The sequence below is a fragment of the Castor canadensis genome, chromosome 8 (genome assembly GCF_047511655.1).
Source record: "Castor canadensis chromosome 8, mCasCan1.hap1v2, whole genome shotgun sequence".
NCBI classification, from domain to species: Eukaryota; Metazoa; Chordata; class Mammalia; order Rodentia; family Castoridae; genus Castor; species Castor canadensis.
The window spans coordinates 29,455,146-29,474,293 of NC_133393.1; the positions used below are offsets into that span (position 1 = coordinate 29,455,146).

At 37.6% G+C, this 19,148-nt stretch overlaps 1 pseudogene; it reads left to right on the plus strand.

The window, feature by feature from the left end:
• Positions 1-38: 38 nt before the first annotated feature.
• Positions 39-8,767, plus strand: LOC109675048 (putative vomeronasal receptor-like protein 4; annotated as a pseudogene).
• Positions 8,768-19,148: the final 10,381 nt, after the last annotated feature.

Below are 19,148 nucleotides of genomic sequence, written 5' to 3' on the forward strand. Positions count from 1 at the left end.
TGGTTATGCAATTATCAGCACATTCTCTCAGCGCATTCATGCTGATTCACAGAGATGAACATCTGTACAGTTGGCATGCTCAGAGGGAGAGCAAAGTATTGAGAAGATGTCTGTCTCAATGATTTTTCAGTAAGTAATTTAGGAAGAATTATTAGTTCTATTTTGCTGTTTGTAAAGCAAAATCACTTCAAAGTTACCTAAACATGCAACATTTTATTCGTAGGCAACAATTGTTGTTACCTGAAGCCCTGAGTTGACACAAAGATCATAGATATATAATGATATAGAAATCTCACCTTCAGATTCAGAAGAACTGAATCTTCTGGAAAATTAGCGGTCAAGAGGATCTTGAGGATCTAAGTTATAGAAAGGCACAAGAACCCCTATCCCCTCTCCAGTACATCTGCAACAATCATGTCACACCATGATTACTTTCTAAATTTGTATTTTTATTTTTTGAATGACACATAAAATTTGGGCATATTTATAAAGTGTAATGTGATGGTTTAATTATGCATATGTTGGATAGTGATGGACTTAGGGTAATCAGACTCTCCATCACCTTGAACTTTTATCATTTCTTTATGTTGAGTTCATAGTTTAAGACATGGATGGACTTAGAAGACATTGTATTAAGTGAAATAATTCATACACAGAAAGACAAACACTGCATAATCTCACTCACAATTGGAATCTAAAAATACAAAATTTCTTTATAAAAAGAATATAAAGCCTTCTCAGTATTGTTGCTATTTAACCCATAGTCTCTAGCAACTTCTTGCACAATTGGAATCTGCTTGCTCCTGGCTCCTGCATCTAATCAGAAATATGAAATTGTGACTGAGCAGAGCGTCCCAGCTGCCACTTTTAATTATTCCATATTTTTCAGATCTCCTTGCCCTTCAGAACACTGTACAGAGCAATAAGGGTCTCTGTGTACCTGTCTTATCCTTCCTATAAGATTCTTTCCCTGTTGGTTCCAGAGGACATTTTATGAGACTGAGACCAAGTCTGAAGAGGCAAAGTAGGGCCTGGTGTCTGTCACTCAGAAATGACTAAGGGATCAAATGTCTGCTGTAGAGATGCCTCAAATATCATTTCTGAGTGTAATGGTTGACAGAGTTCTCTAATTTTTACCTCTACTTCCTAGTGTAGGCCAAGATGTTGGTAGGTTTTAGTTGAGCAGTAGCTTAAGTAGCCTGGATCTCATATACCTCACTAAGAGGAGAGCATATTATATGCTTCTAGGTTTTCATGTCAGTGTGGCACAGAGAAAACATAAGAATCAGCAATTGTCTGTGGAAAACTCTTTAGGGCATAAAAAATGATCTAGAGATTGCAGTAGGTAATTTTCCAAATACAAGGCCATTATCACCTCAAGAAATCATAATACCCTCCAGAGGTCCCATCTCCACTCCATCCTTCCCTGCTCTTGAGTGCGTAAAGACACATCCTCCTTCCTTGGAAATGTCTGAACCCTACATTTTCTCACTGCTGCCTTAATATGTAAATAAATCCTCCTACCACTTAAAGTGACACCTTTTAGAATTGAAGCCCTCATGTCAGCCTCTGAGAACAGAACACTTTGTTGATCCTGGCATCACTATGGCCCACTTCTCCTCCTTCAAGAATTATAGAAGTAATATGAGAATGAATGTATTAAGTGAAAATATATATCATACAGGATTGGTAAGGGATGTGAGATGCTTTTACACAATCATGAAATATTATTTAAAGAGAGATGACCAAATAGGATCCTTTAGGCCTCATAATGAGGGAGGAAAGTATTAAAAGAAGAGGTTTGAGAAGGAACACCACAACCAGTTGGAACCAACATCACAAGCGCCAACAGCATTCTGCCTTGTGCAGCACTAGATAAAAGTAGTCCCTGCATTATTTTAACTAAAAGCAATATTGTGACAATGGAATACCTTTATTGGAGGTATTGGAAAATACTGACTTTCCATACACTACTCATTGTTTCTGTGAAGATGAGTGTTGCATCAGAGTCCTATGTTCAGATTTCCTTTCCCTTTATGCAGTTCCTATTTCCCTTACTAATAAACAACCAAAAATTAATATACTCCTAGGCAACCAATGAGATATCTTGGTGGTAAGTACCTTGGGGATATGGAGGATGTGCTACTGTATATGCACTTCCTGATGATGGAATCATTTCTTTTAAAAAAGGAATTGTGAAAAGCAGGGAGGGAGGAGTCTCATGGGTGAAATCAGACAATGAATGGCACTAGTGAAACTTTGAAGTGAATTTTGGGATATTTTTATAGTATTCCTTCTCGAGGTGGCCCAAATAATGTATATACATGTAAGTAAATGCAAAAATAATAAAATAATAAAAAGAAAAAGTAGTATTCCTTCTCATTTTCTGTGTGTGTAAATGGCCATAATAAGATGTTTATACTTTTTATGATTTTATTCTTGGTATAATTAACAAACTTAATTTTTATATTGGTTATATAAGGTTTTGATATATGTGTGCATTCCTTATGAAATAGTTATCACATGCCAATGAATATACCCATCACTTCATGTAGATATCATTTATAAGAATACTTAAAACCTGCATTCTGAGTGAATTTCAAATATGCAAAAACGTATGAGCTATAGTGACCATGCTACACATTAGATCTCTAGAACTAGTCATCCTATCACTAAAACTATACTCATTGACTAAGACCCCTTTGTTTTTCCCCTCTTTCTAGCTCCCAGAAGCCACTGTCCTACTCTGTATGAATTTGAGCTCTTCAGGTTCCATGAACTAGGGAAATCACGTGGGGTGTCAGTCACTTTTTTTCACTGTGACAAAATTCCCAGGAAAAGAATTTAAGGGAAGAAGAATTTATTCTGGATCACAGTTTCAGAGGGCTCAGTCCATAACTGGTTTCCTCCATTGCTTTAGGCCAGTGGTGTGGCAGAACATGATCTTGGCAGAAGGGCATGGCAGAGCAAAGTTGCCCAACTCATGGGGTCCAGGAAGCACACAGAACAGGAAATGACCAGGGACAAGATAAACCCTTCCAGAAAATACCAGAAAAATACTTCCTCCAAATATGCTTACTTCCTACATTCTACCACCTACCATTAATATCATCCATCATATTTTGAATACATCAAGGATTTAATCCATTGATGAATTCAGAGTCCTTTTGGTTCAATGCTTTCTCAAAAGCCCTACTTTTGAACACTGTTGCATTAGGAATCAAGCCTTCAACACATGAGCCTTTTGTGGTGACACTCCATAGCCAAACCATAATGTGTGGTATTTATCTTTCTGTCCCTGGCTTATATCATTTAGCACACTTTTCCTACGTTCATCCATGCGGCCAAAAAGTGGCAAGTTTCTCTGCTTTTTAAGAATGAATGATATTCCTGTGTGTGTAACATTTTCCTTCCCATTTATTATCTGTCAACAACATTCAGTTTGTTTCTATACTTTAGTATGATAAATATTGTTGCAATGAACATGGAAATACAGATACCTCTTCAATATATTGATTTCAGTTTTACTGGATGTATACCTAGAAGTGAGATTGTTGGATTACATGGTAGTTTTTATTTTTAATTTTTCTGAGGAAATTTCATGCTGTTTTGTTTAATGGCTGTACAAATTACACTTAGACCAACAATGCATAAAAGTTCCCATTTTTCATTATACTCAACAATTTTTGTGATTTGGCTTGTTGATAATAATCATTCTGACAGGTGTAAGATGACATGTCATTATAGACTATATCTTACTCATGTATAAAAATTAACTCATGATGAATCCAAGACATAAATTAAGAAGTAAAATTATAAAACCCTTCAGAGAAAATATTACGACTTTGAATTTGTCAACAATTTTGTAGACTTGAAAACAAAAGCACAGTCAACAGAGGAATAAATAGATAATTATAATTCATCTAAATTATGTAACCTTCTTTAAGGAAACAACTATCAGTTGATATATGTGTGCGACAATTTAGATTTTACTAATGTCATATACTTGTGCATAAATTCGAGCACACACATAACCATATGCATAGCTACATGTGAATTTTGAGGGAGCTTGAAATATTTAATGGAAGTATTTCCTTGCAATAGATGTATAAACCATTCTTAATATTTGTGTCCATCTTGCCATATGCAACAAACAGGAATTTCCTAAACCTGTTGTCATTATTATGGATTTAATAATGCCTAGATTTTCACTATGTTTTTCTAAGAGCTCTGCGAAGAGCATACAATGTAGTTGCAACATCCTAACACACACTTAAGGGTGGAAGGAGCTCCAATGCCACAATGATAGACTCAAAAGAATAGAATAAATTGACTCAAAATAAGTGAATAAATATACAGTTTGTCAGGAACCAGTCTCTTCGATAGCCCCAGGCAAAGCAGGGTTGATTCCAAGTCTTCCATGAGACACAAGCTTCAACAGCAGAGGAGCCTGTGTTATGCCATTCTGAAGAGCACAAGACAACCCACAGGCTCTGCTATCAGGGAAGCTCCTCTGGGCAATTTTAGGACTCTTCCTCTCTTCCCTATTTCCTGTCACTGCCTAAGCATTTTGTGGGTAGAAAAGTAATGTCACTTAAACTTTAGTTCTCATCTTTCACTCATTTTACTGCAATCCTTACATCAGGTCCACTGGAGGAGGACAGGATGAATGAAAAAATGCTATAGAAATGTTATGTAAGCAAGTCATTCATGGTGAATAGAAAATCATCTGCATCCTTCCCCTTGGATCTCCTTCATTGTTTAATGGACCTAAGAAAGGAAGTGACCCTTTCTGAAAATGGTGTTAGGGACATAGAACTGGTGTTCTATGTAATAGGGAAGTCCATATACATCCCTCTTAGCTTTACTGGACAGTGACTGCAGAATTTAAGTTTCAGAGAGAGACCTGTTGTTTGGCAGTGAGCTTTTCAACAAAAGATACATATAATGAAGAGCAGATGTTACAAGTGAACATTTCAGTGAGGTACATGGACTAATTCTTAATCAGACAGCTAGAATCTAGAGTAGGACACAGATCACACCAACTCCCAATAAGTCCACCTGTTACTGTGTCCTAGACACTACATCCAAGAATGGTTCCTCATTCTTGCACTTGATAATCTTTGAAAATATTTAGAAAGGGACCACTTTGGATTCTGAGATGTTGCTTACAAATTAGTTTCTGACTTTGGTGGTGAATGAAGGGGATGGAATGAAAACTGTAACAAAGTCTAAGGAGCCTGGACCCCTCAGGGAGCTAGTCATCATTTCAGTGCCTCCTTCTCATTACTGCACATTTCCTGTAATTAGACTCAGCATATTTCTGGGCCTAGCAAATTGTAGAGAAGCAGAGTTGTGCTCAGGGATATAGATGTGCAGAAGGATCCCTTTTCCCTTGGTAAAGCAAAATTCATGACATTAACAGCCTGACAACAGTGAGAGTTATTCATGAGCACTGGGACTTGGAAAAGAATAAATAGGGCCTGGCTGCTTCTGTTTTATCAGAACACCTACCCTGAGGAGGCTGAAGAGACTATAGTGGTGAGTACTTCTGAGATTGCTGATTGAAGCTACTTTTGGCTTTGGAAAGGAAGGTGTAAGGACCCAGGTAGAAGAGCAATCATTTCTACTATCCAGTAAGCTCTGACTCTTAGTCCAAAAGCAGCCCTTGTGTATTGGTGTGTTTGATGCACTGTACCCAAAGTTCCTCCTTTTGGAAAGGAAAGGAAGGGAAAGGAAACATTGGGCATCAGTGGACTTTCAGCCTGGGTGTGTGGAAGCACATATTCTCTGCAGTATCTCCACATGATTTGTGCATGTTTCCCTGAAAAGACTGAGAATGTTTGTTTAACCTCTGTGTCTTATTTCTGGTGTCTTCAGTCTTTCCAGGATGGGGCACACTTGTCTTCTTTATTATAATTTCATTTATTTCAAATTTTTCCAGTCCTAGAAACAAAATGTAACACAGCATATAATTACAGAGAAGTGGAGAAAACAGAAGTGAAGCACTAAAAATTGCTTTTAGGAAATGATTCTTTAATACTTTCTGTGCACTTATATGAGCACTACCTTCTCTGGCTCATTTAGTCCTCACAATACACCTTTATTATACAAAGTTCTAAGCCTGGTTTATAGATGAAAACACTGGATTTTTCAAGAAGCCAACTAATAGGTTCAAAGTCATGCATGTGGGAATTGGGAAAGCCAGGATTTGAAATCCAGAGTGACTGATTGCAAAGCTTATTCTTCCAAATCCTGAACTTCATATTTATAAAGTTTGTGACATACTGCAAGCATCTGGTATCTGCATAACCCACTCCATACCATTTGCTACAGAAAACCCAGGCTTGACTAGTTTCACATAGACTGAATTTCTGGAATTCAGAAATTTCAGATTTCAGAAAATTAAGAATTTCATAATTGCTGGAAGTAAAAAGATTGTGAAATTTTATTAAAATATACATAAAAATGTGTCTCTCTAATAGCCCCAAGAATAAATATATGTAGCTGTTCCAGCACAGTTATGACACTCTTCAGGAGAACAGACATTTTATTTACTCCAAAAGCTAGTATTGCTATCTCAAAGAAATAAGAGGTGTACTCTTAAAAATTATACAATCATGAGCAGAGTAATATGTCAAATATCTGAATTTTAAAAATAATTTATAAGTGTCTTTAAGGAAAGTCTATGTCATTCACTGTATTTGTGAAAGCCTGGATGTTTGCCTCATCTATAAATAGGAGACACTGAAATCCTACTGAATATGTCATTGAAAGTCACCTGACCTTCCAAGCCATTCAGTTTTAACATTGATAATTAACATAGATCAAATCAAATATCTCCACAAACTATTTAGCTGACACATCCCTGTGTATTTAATGTTGTTGGAGACCAGGCATGAACCTTGGACTGGGATATAATGGAGTTTGCACAGCCTCTCCATAGTAGAAGTTTGCACAGCCTCTTCTACCATAATTTTTCCAGTACCTGGTGTCTTGACCTTTGTTCTCACATCTCCCTGAAGAATACAACCTGCTGTGTCCACATACCAGCCCCCTGAGCAAAACTATATAAAGTACCAGAACTGTTAGGAGACTCCCTGATGCCAGATTCATCAATACCTTAGATAAGGTGTCCTGTGTGCCTTGATGATTCCAGAACAGATGTGTTGTAATTAAGCTTCATTAGCTTTAGGAAAATTAGCCCACCAAACCTCATTCCTTTTACCTTGCATCAAGAATTGTTAAAGCTTGATTTTTACCTGAGTCTTTTCCTTGTACTGACCTATAAAATAAACACTCTGGCTCAGGTAACTGTTCACATTTCCCATCAGGAACGTGCAGCCCTCCCATCCCCAGCTATTCTGTTTTATGTCTATATGTCTGTGTGTGTCTTATTTCTCATTCCCCGCCAGTCTTAGTCAGGTTCATGTGGCATACCCACACAGGTCACTGGCATAATGTGCATTTTTTTTACTATAAGCTAATAATTTATTTCTAATGTTTTTGAGCATTTAATAGCAGAGGTTATGCTAGTTAACTTAGTTACTTGATACAAAAGCAGTATCTCTCAGGTGTTCTCTCTCTTCAGGGGCAGGATGAAAGCACATAACAGGCAATGAAGCTTGGCGGGTTCATGGAAATTGTATAAAACCAAATTCTGAGCTGATCTGTGGCCTGATGACAGCATTTAGCTATGAAGAGTAGTGGGTGGGCAAATGATCAGCCTGGGGACATTATGCATATTCTTTCTGCATAGTAATTGCTGATGTGATACTAACTTGGGGGATGTTGGAAAGAATTCACAAATAACTATGGTAAACAAGAGAATATGTTAAACTCCAGAGAAGAAAGAACTCAGGTTGACATGGGAAGCTATTTAGACTTAGAAGAAGAGAAGAAAAATGAACAGATTTATATTTCAATCTTCATTTTGACTAAACAAAAAAGGGATACCACATAAAAGTGGTCATACAAACCAGAACATGAGATATCAGGGTGGCTTGTCTTACAGGGCGGGGCATTTCTGATTGAGAAAATCACTAGATTTGACAAATTTTAAAAGGAAGTTTAACTGTGATAGCAACTGCTTTTTAATGTTTGGGGGAGAATGCTTTCAGAGGAAAAGTAGAATAAGAACAGGATAAGTGTGAGGAAAAAAATATTCAGCTTCAATTTCATCCTCCCCAATGTAGAAGACTGGGAGCATAAATGTGATACATCACTTGTGAGCATCATTATTTGTGAGACATTTATATATTTTTATTATGAGTCCTGAGGAAAAAAACCCATAGATGTTATTCTCATCTACTTAGCTTTTTCAAGTACACTAATTATTTGTAGTGCAGGGATCAGAAGTATAGCTACAGATCTTCATTTTGGAAACTCCCTAGGTGATGTTAATTGTAAAATGTGATTTATCTTGGAAGGGCTGCTCAGGGCCTTGCATCTGATCACCTAAGTCCTCAGTGTAGTTCAGGCCAACATCATCTGTCCCAGGACCACCCTGTGGTGAAAGCTCAATCCACAGACTGCATGGCAAGTTCTTCCCTATCTCTTCTTCTTTGGGATTTTTAATTTCCTGGTAAACTTCAACTTGCTCCACTATATTATAGCAGTCATTAGCATATACAGATCTGTAGTTGGAATGTATGTTGAGTATTGTCATAAGCCACCATTAAGATAAATAGTTAGGTGGGTTTTCCTCTCTCTCATGGCTCTTCTAATTGTCAGTTTTCAGAGTCTTGTGAACTGGAGCAGTGGGTAGTGGCTTTCCATCTGTACAAACATCAAAAGCATATCCTCCACCTCATAGCTCCAGGTTTTCAAACAATTTCAGCATAGAAATCAGAGCTACTCTAAGTACTCTCATTCTAAGACCTGTTTCCATTTATTGAGATTTCATTTCCTTCTTCTACATAGGTGCCATCTTGACACATGATGAGTCCACACTAGTAAATATTAAAGTATTTGTTGTATTTGGATATGCTGGTCTCAGCCCCTTTGTCCTAATCATTAAAGATGTTCATGTTGCTAAATGGAGTGCCCACTAAGAAGCACAGAAATTACTTTCCAAACTCATTGTTGCAGGTACTAAAGTATAAACATTAGGTAATTCTTTGCCTACTACTATAACCTATCAGAACATTAAATTAATCGAGGCTTGTTTTTAATAGATATACTTTTGTTTTTACAATGTCTGGTACTAGGTAATCTAAAGCTGGTTCAGACTTCCAGATGTTGGCAAGACAGATTCTTACCAGACTTCCATCTCTAGTGTGTGGATTTTTGCTACTTGTTTGCATGGGGGAAAATGCTGGAGATGACTCTGTTACCAAAAATGAGTAGTTTATTTTTCCTCCAACCTGAGTTTTTAATCAAGAAAGAACTTCAGCAATTTCCCATCTTTCCCTTCTCTCAGATGGGCTTCAATGCTCATCATCTCAGGTAAATTACTTAGCACCTACTAAGTATATGGCAGGGGCTCCCCAAGGAACAGTGCACATAAAAGCAAAGTAGAGAAGAGTTTCAGGAAATATCCCTTTTGTGAGATTGTCTTACAGGACAAAGTAGAGCTGATCACTGAGAGAAGCTATCCCACTGCCACAAAAGGAAATCCGCTGGCAATTGCCTGTTGTCCTTGGATACCAAAAGTGCTAAGGAAATTTAGAATACATGCTCTAAAACAATTTGAAATACATTAAAACCCATGAAGTACGGTCATGAAATACATAGGAAAGCACAAGGAGAAAGGCTTTCTTTCAAAGATACTATCTTGGGGGATCCAAGATGGCAGCTAGGGTACAGAAGCAGAAAGCCTAAGTTCTGTAACTCCAGAAACCTTCTTGAGAGGTCAAAGCTACACTTGGGAATTTTGATTGCTTCTAGCCAAAATAATAACCACCATCACATTAGGTGCAGAAAAAAAATTCAAAGACTGACCCTTAAATCTGCCTTTAATTGCACATAACAGCTGCAACTGATGGCACATCCAGCAAAGTGGGTCAGGACCCAAGAAAACAATCCCCCAACCCAACCATTCCTCCCTCTTTTTTTTTCTTTCCTTCTCTTCTCCTTCCTCCATCAAGAAGAAGACAGAGCACCAATCAGAATCAAACTCTGGGACATCCTGAACCCCTAGCCCTTGGAAAGCCTCCCCACACTGCTGCACTGAGAAAATTTGGTGCCATTTCTCACCTCCAATGCCAGCTCCAAACCTGCTTGTGTGTGAATTAGCAAAACAAACAAATGAGCATCATGTGACTCCCCTACCCACCCCCCAGGAACATAACTAGCACAGCTCCCCAACAAAACTGAAAAACATAAACAGGAAACTGTAATCTAACACCAACAGCAGAGAGGGGGAAAGGAATGCTGAACTTGCCCCAGAGAACCAGGACAGGGCAAGAAACTAAACTCTCAGCACTGAACATTTAGTGAATAAACACAGGAAAGGCAGAAAAGACTGAGAGCAGAGGCAGAGCAACAAGCCACCTCCCAAAGCAGGGCAGATAGCAGATCACAGAGCTGACCTCCTGGGCCAGAGGACAGCATTCAAAACCTAACTGCCCCACCTTGCTGGGGAAGGAATTGACCAAACAGAGATGTAGCTGAAGGATAACATAGCTGCTGGCTGGTGAAAACAACAGCTTTGACCTCCCTGCATTAACTGGAAGACTTACCTCACTTCACAATTTCAATTAAACTGGTGGACAGAAGAACCAAACACTATTCACAAGCCAGTCACCTGGTGAGACCACATCAGAGCTTCTGCTTGAACACCAATAACAGGACTGGATGCTGGAGGAGTAACTCCAGAACTCAAACCAAAGACTGAAATTCTATTGTTCCTGAACCTGGTGTTTTTTATTGTGGTTTTTTTTTTTTTCTTTTTGGTTTGATTATTGTGGATTTTTTATTTTATTTTTATTTCCATTTTCTTTTTTTCTTTCTGTATTATTAACTTCACCATCATTATCTTCTCATCCCTACTCTTACCCCCTTCTCTCTTCCTCCTTCTCTTGTGCTACAATCCAGTGTTCTCCCTCCCAACTATTCTTTCTGCCCCTTCTCATCCACTCTCTCCCCCATCTTCACCTTTCCCTTCCATCCTCCTGCAAGATGTCACCACACCATGCTCCCTCTTACACACTCACCACCTACTGACTAGCCTATTATACCAACTTTACAAAACCACAACCCCCTGCAATTCCTGACATAAGCACCCTATACTACAACAACAGAAATACACCCTAACACACACAAGGGCCACAAAACCCAGCAGACCCCAAACCTCTTCCCCCACTCACTCACTCCATTTCCTCCCCCCCATTTTAGTGCCACCTTCACTAATTTCCCAAATTTCTATATCTAGCCTAACAAGCATTAACCCACCAACTCCCACCATTTATAGATAGTATCACCAAGGGGACTTCTATATAGTATATAAACAACTGGCTGGGTATTGAATCTGTGAATTAGTTATTACTAAATTACACCTCCAGGCCAGGGACAGAAATAGCACACCAACCTAACTAACAACCAAGACAGTCACAACACAAAAATTAAATCAAGGAAAAGAAAACAAGCAATTAAAACCACCAACTAGTTTATCAAGAACATAGTTGCACAGCAACAAATGGGGTGATGGGTAGAAGAAGAAGAGATGAAAACCACTCTCCTCAAAAAAATGATTCAATTCAGGATTCAGTGGGAAATGAAGAAAATGGATACCCAGTTCCTAACCCCAACAAAACAATGATAAATGTCACTAAGGAGCCCAGGGATACCCACAAAAATACTCTCAAAGAAGAAATCTCACAACAAATCACTGAGAAATTCATGGAGAAGAAACTAGATGTGGTTAACCAAAATGGACAAGATGCACTCAAGAAATTTAAAGACACCAGAAATAAAGAACATGAGAAGACAGAAACAAATAAATGAACTCAGAGATGTCTTAAACAAACACCAAAGAGAAACAAAGGACACTATTAAAATACAGATAAATGAATTAAAGATGAAAAGAAAAATATGGCTGGGATTCCAAGATGGCAGCTAGAGGGAGGAAGCAGAAAGCATGCCTCCTAAAGTAAGATCTTGGAGAGATCCTGCAGATACACCTCACAGGAAAAACCACCAAGAAGAGGCAAAACTTTGACTCCTCCATACCTCCAGCCCATGTATAACTTTCCTACTCCACGTTAAACAGAGAAACCAGGAGGGCTCCTGCGCTGCCACCAGACACCAGCACCCAGACTGCTTGGGAAGACGCAGACCACAAGGTGAGATAAGCAGTATGTGGTATTCCCACAGACAATCCTGGGCCAGATCAGCATAGCCCACTGGACAGACCAATCCCCACCCAGGGAAAAAAGAAAAAAAACTGAATAATAAGCAATAACAACAAAAAAGACATGTAGCAAAGGGGGGGAGAGTTTCCTGAGTGCCGAAGAGGAGGAGAGGGGCAATCCCTCACAGAACTGTAAATAAACAAGCAGGACAGAGAAGGCAGGAGCAGCAGCACTGCCCAGCAACCAGGAGCGGGAAAGCTTGTAAAAGTGGCGGTGGGAGGAAAACTCCACAGGAGAGAGGGGAAGGCCCACTTCCCACTTGAACTGTAAATAAACACGCTGGCCTGAGAAAGCTGGTGTAGTGCCACCTCCCCCAGTGTGCTTGGAAAGGGGAAAGCTTGTAGCAGTGGCAGTTGCCACCCAGGAGAACTCTAAGTGAACATAGCCTGTGGGGCCAGGTAAGTACTAAGCTCACCCCTGAGATCTGCATAAATAAAGCCTCCAGATACAGCAGGCTGACAGCAGCGAGCAGGTGAGCCAAAGCCTCTTCTTTTTTTCTCCCTACCTTTGATGAGACAACAACCAAACTACACCAGCATGCTGAAAACTTACTGAAACTGTGTTGCATTTGAACTTGGGACACTTTGTGGTGTTTTTGTTTTGGTTTGGTTTGGTTTGTTCTTTTTGGTTTTTTTCCCCTTTGATGAGACAACGACAGAACTACTTCTGAGACACCATCTCCAGGATTGCAGGCTAAGAGACTAACACCAAAATTATTAAGACTGAAATTTTATAGCATTTGAACTTGGAGATTTTTTTATTTTTTAATTTTTAAATTTTATTCATTTTTTTTTTCTCAATCCTCTCCCTGTCTCTCTAATGCCTGCTCAGCTTACTGTTGATTAGTACACTATCTCGCCCTGTTTATATAGTTGAAACTTTTGTTTGTTTGTTTGTTTGTTTTGGGTTTTTTTTGTTTGTTTGTTTTTTGGGTTTTTTTATTGTTTTATTATTCATATGTGCATACAAGGCACATATGCATACAACCGAACTACACCTGCATGCTGAAAGTTACTGAAACTGTATTGCATTTGAACTTGGGACACTTCGTGTGGTTTTTTTGTTTTTGTTTTTGTTTTTTTTGTGCAGTTTTGTTCTACTTTATGCATCCCCTTTGATGAGACAACTACAGAACAACATTTGAGGCACCATCTCCAGGATTGGAAACTGAGACGGACACCAAAATTATTAAGACTGAAACTTCATTGCATTTGAACTTGGAGGGTTTTTTTTTATTGTTTTTATTTTTTATTTTCTATTTTTCATTTTGTTATATTTTATTTATATATATATTACTTTCATTTACTTATTTTTTATTTTTATTCTTATCATTATTCTTTTTATTTTTTATTTTCAATCCTCTGTCTCTATAAGGCCTGTTCAGCTTACTGTCAATTTGTACACTAACACTCCCTGTTTATACCTTTGAAACTTTCTTGTTTGATTCCTTATTTTGTTTTTTGCTACTTGTCTGTTTTTCCCTTTTCTTTAACTTCTTGCTTTCCACCTCCTCTCACCCTTCCATTCTAAATATTACCATTGTTATTATTAAAAGCTAGAAAATACTTAATTGCACACAGTACAGGGACAGTAACAACACCAAGACAATGACAGGAAAACAGAAAAAACAGGGAAACCATTTTCCCCATACCAAAAAATTAGTACAGGAACCAGAGGGAAATGAAGAAAACAGATACTCAGATCCAGACTCCAACAAAATGAAGTTAAACTATGCCAAAGAACCCAATAAAGCCTACAAGAATAATCTAAAAGAAGAAATACTACAGGTAATCAATTAGAATTTTATAGAGATGATACTGGATATGGTCAACAAAAATGTACTGGAGACACTCAAGAAATTCCAAGACAACAAAAATAGAGAATTAGAAAAAGCACAAGAAGAAATAAAAGAAACAATAGAAGCACTGTATAAACACCAAAGTGAAACAAAGAACATGATCAATAAAGAGATAAATGAACTCAGGATGAAAATAGACAACATTAAAGAGGAAACCACCCAGGATATGGAAAACCTCAGAAAAAAGAATGAAACAGAATTGCAAAACAAAATGGAACTCCAATCCAGCTGAATAGAACAAACAGAAGACAGAATCTCAGAACTTGAAGATGAAATGGTAATTAAAGGAAAAACCAAAGAACTATTAGTTAAACAACTCAAGACCTGTGAAAAGAAAATGCAAGAACTCACTGTCTCCATCAAAAGACCAAACCTGAGAATCATGGGCATTGAAGAAGGAGAAGAGGTACAAGCAAAGGGAATGCATAATATATTCAACAAAATAATAATGGAAAATTTCCCAAATCTAGAGAAATCTATTCCCATACAGATGCAAGAGGCCTTCAGAACACCAAACAGACCAGACCAAAATAGATCTACCCGACAGCATATAATCATTAAAACAACAAATATAGAGTCCCGAGAAAGAATATTGAAGGCTGTAAGAGAGAAAAAACAAATAACATACAAAGGTAAACCCATCAAAATCACAGCAGACTTCTCAACAGCAACCTTAAAAGCAAGAAGAGCTTGGGGTGAGATATTCCAGGCACTGAATGAAAATAACTTCAACCCTAGAATACTCTACCCAGCAAAAGTATCATTCAAAATAGATGGAGCAATAAAAGTCTTCCATGATAAGCAGAAACTAAAACAATATGCGATCACAATGCCACCACTACAAAAAATTCTTCAAGGGATTCTACACACAGAAAGTGAAACCCAACATAACCATGAAAAGGCAAGCAGCACCAAACTACAGGATAAGAAAAAGCAAGAAAGTAGAGAGTAACCTCAACTTAGTTACACACAATCAAACCTTCAAACAATTAAGACAACTAAATGACAGGAATCACCACATACCTATCAGTACTAATGCTTAATGTTAACGGACTTAATTCACCCATCAAAAGGCACCGCTTAATGAAATGGATTAAAAAGGAAGATCCAACAATTTGTTGCTTACAGGAGACCCATCTCACCAGCAGAAATAAGCATAGGCTTAGGGTGAAAGGCTGGAAGAAGATTTGCCAAGCCAGTGGCCCTAGAAAACAGGCAGGAGTAGCAATACTTATCTCTGACAAAGTAGACTTCAAACCTACATTGATCAAATGAGATAAAGAAGGACATTCCATGCTAATAAAAGGGGAAATCGACCAAAAGGAAATAACAGTTATCAACCTATATGCACCCAAGGTCAACGCACCCAATTTCATCAAACATACTTTGAAGGACCTAAAAGCAGATATTAACTCCAATACAGTGGTCGTGGAAGACTTTAACACCCCATTGTCATCAATAGATAGGTCCTCCAAACAAAAAATCAATAAAGAAATCCTAGATCTCAAATATACAATAGATCAAATGGACCTAGTTGATATCTACAAAACATTTAATCCAACTTCTACACAATATACATTCTTCTCAGATGCCCACGGAACCTTCTCCAAAATAAATCATATCCTAGGGCACAAAGCAAGCCTTAGCAAATATAAGAAAATATAAATTATACTATGCATTCTATCTGATCACAATGCAATAAAACTAGAACTCAACAACAAAAGTAAAGACAAAAAAGCATGCAAACAGCTGGAAACTGAATAACTCATTGCTTAATGAACAATGGGTCCTTGATGAAATAAAAGAGGAAATTAAAAAGTTCCTGGAAGTCAATGAAAATGAAAACACAACCTACAGGAACATACGGGACACAGCAAAGGCAGTCCTGAGAGGAAAGATTATAACCATGAGTACATATATTTAAAAAACTGAAAGACTCCAAATCAATGACCTAATGATACATCTCAAACTCCTAGAAAAACAAGAACAAGAAAACCTCAACAAATAGAAGGAGAGAAATAATAAAAATAAGAGCTGAAATCAATGAAATAGAAACCAAAAGAACCATACAAAGAATTAAGGAAACAAAAAGTTGTTTCTTTGAAAAAATAAACAAGATCGACAGACTCCTGACAAACTTGTCTAAAATGAGGAGAGAAAAAACCCAAATTAGTAGAATCAGGAATGCAAAAGTGGAGATAACAACAAACACCATGGAAGTCCAGGAAATCATCAGAGACTACTTTGAGAACCTATATTCAAATAAATTTGAAAATCTTACAGAAATGGACAGATTTCTAGATATATATGATCATCCAAAACTGACCAAGAAGATATTAATCACCTGAGTAGGTCTGTAACACAAAATGAAATGGAAGCAGCAATTTAGAGTCTCCCCAAAAAGAAAAGTCCAGGACGTGATGGATTCTATGCTGAATTCTATCAGACCTTTAAAGAAGAACTGATACCAACCCTCCTTAAAATGTTCCAAGAAATAGAAAGGGAAGGAAAACTGCCCAACACATTTTATGAAGCTAGTATTACACTTATCCCAAAATCAGGCAAAGACACCTCCAAAAAGGACAACTAAAGGCCAATCTCCTTTATAAACATTGATGCAAAAATCCTCAATAAAATAATGGCAAATTGAATTCAACAACACATCAAAAAGATCATTCACCATGACCAAGTAGGCTTCATCCCAGGAATGCAGGGGTGGTACAACATATGAAAATCAATAAACGTAAAAAAAAAAAAGAAAAGAAAATCAATAAACGTAATAGACCACATTAACAGAAGCAAAGACAAAAACCACTTGATCATCTCAATAGATGCAGAAAAAGCCTTTGATAAGATCCAACACCATTTCATGATAAAAGCTCTAAGAAAACTAGGAATAGAAGGAAAGTGCCTCAACATTATAAAAGCTATATATGACAAACTTACAGCCAGCATCATACTTTACAGAGAAAAACTGAAACCATTACCTCTAAAATCAGGAACCAGACAAGGATGCCCACTATCTCCACTCCTATTCAACATAGTACTGGAATTCCTAGCCAGAGCAATTAGGCAAGAAGAAGGAATAAAAGGAATACAAATAGGTAAAGAAACTGTCAAAATATCCCTATTTGCAGGTGACGTGATCCTATACCTTAAATATCCAAAAAACTCTATTCAGAAGCTTCTAGACATCATCAATAGCTATAGCAAGGTAACAGGATATAAAATCAACATAGAAAAATCATTAGCATTTCTATACACTAACAATGAGCAAACTGAAAAAGAATGTATCAAAACAATTCCATTTACAATAGCCTCAAAAAAAATCAAATACCTAGGTGTAAACCTAACAAAGGATGTAAACGACCTCTACAAGGAAAACTATAAACTGCTGAAGAAAGAGATTCAGGAAGACTATAGAAAGTGGAGAGATCTCCCATGCTCATGGATTGGTAGAATCAACATAATAAAAATGTCTATACTCCCAAAAGTAATCTACATGTTTAATGCAATTCCCATCAAAAAAATTCCAATGACATTCATTAAAGAGACTGAAAAGTCTACCGTGAAATTTATATGTAAACACAAGAGGCCACGAATAGCCAAGGCAATACTCAGTCAAAAAAACAATGCAGGAGGTATCACAATACCTGACTTCAAACTATATTACAAAGCAATAACAATAAAAATAGCATGGTACTGGCACAAAAACAGACATGAAGACCAGTGGAACAAAATAGAGGACCCAGATATGAAGCCACACAACTATAAACAACTTGTCTTTGACAAAGGAGCTAAAAATATACGATGGCGAAATAGCAGCTTCTTCAACAAAAACTGCTGGGAAAACTGGTTAGCAGTCTGCAAAAAACTGAAACTAGATCCATGTATATCACCCTATACCAATATTAACTCAAAATGGATTAAGGATCTTAATATGAGACCACAAACTCTAAAGTTGGTACAGGAAAGAGTAGGAAATACTCTGGAGTTAGTAGGTATAGGTAAGAACGTTCTCAACAAAACCCCAGCAGCACAACTAAGAGATGGCATAGATAAATGGGACCTCATAAAACTAAAAAGCTTCCGTTCATCCAAAGAAATGGTCTCTTAACTGAATAGAACACCCACAGAGTGGGAGAAAACATTTGCCAGCTACACATCAGACAAAGGACTGATAACCAGAATATATAGGGAACTTAAAAAACTAAATTCTCCCAAAACTAATGAACCAATAAAGAAATGGGCAAGTGAACTAAACAGAACTTTCTCAAAAGAAGAAATTCTAATGGCCAAAAAACACATGAAAAATGCTCACCATCTCTAGCAATAAAGGAAATACAAATTAAAACCACACTAAAGTTCCACCTCACCCCTGTTAGAATAGCCATCATTAGCAACACCAACAACAACAGGTGTTGGTGAGGATGCAGGGAAAAAGGAACCCTCTTACACTGTATTGGGAATGTAAACTAGTACAACCACTCTGGAAAAAAATTTGGAGGCTACTTAAAAAGCTAAACATTGATCTACCATTTGATTCAGCAATACCACTCTTGGGGATATACCCAAAAGACTGTGACACAGGTTACTCCAGAGACACCTGCACACCCATGTTTATTGTGGCACTATTCACAATAGCCAAGTTATGGAAACAGCCAAGATGCCCCATCACTGATGAATGGATCAAGAAAATGTGGTATCTATACACAATGGAATTTTATGCAGCCATGAAGAAGAACGAAATGTTATCATTCGCTGGTAAATGGATGGAATTGGAGAACATCATTCTGAGTGAGGTTAGCCTGGCCTAAAAGACCAAAAATTGTATGTTCTCCCTCATATGCGGACATTAGATCAAGGGCAAACACAACAAGGGGATTGGACTTTGAGCACATGATGAGACGAGAGCACACAAGGGAGGGGTGAGGATA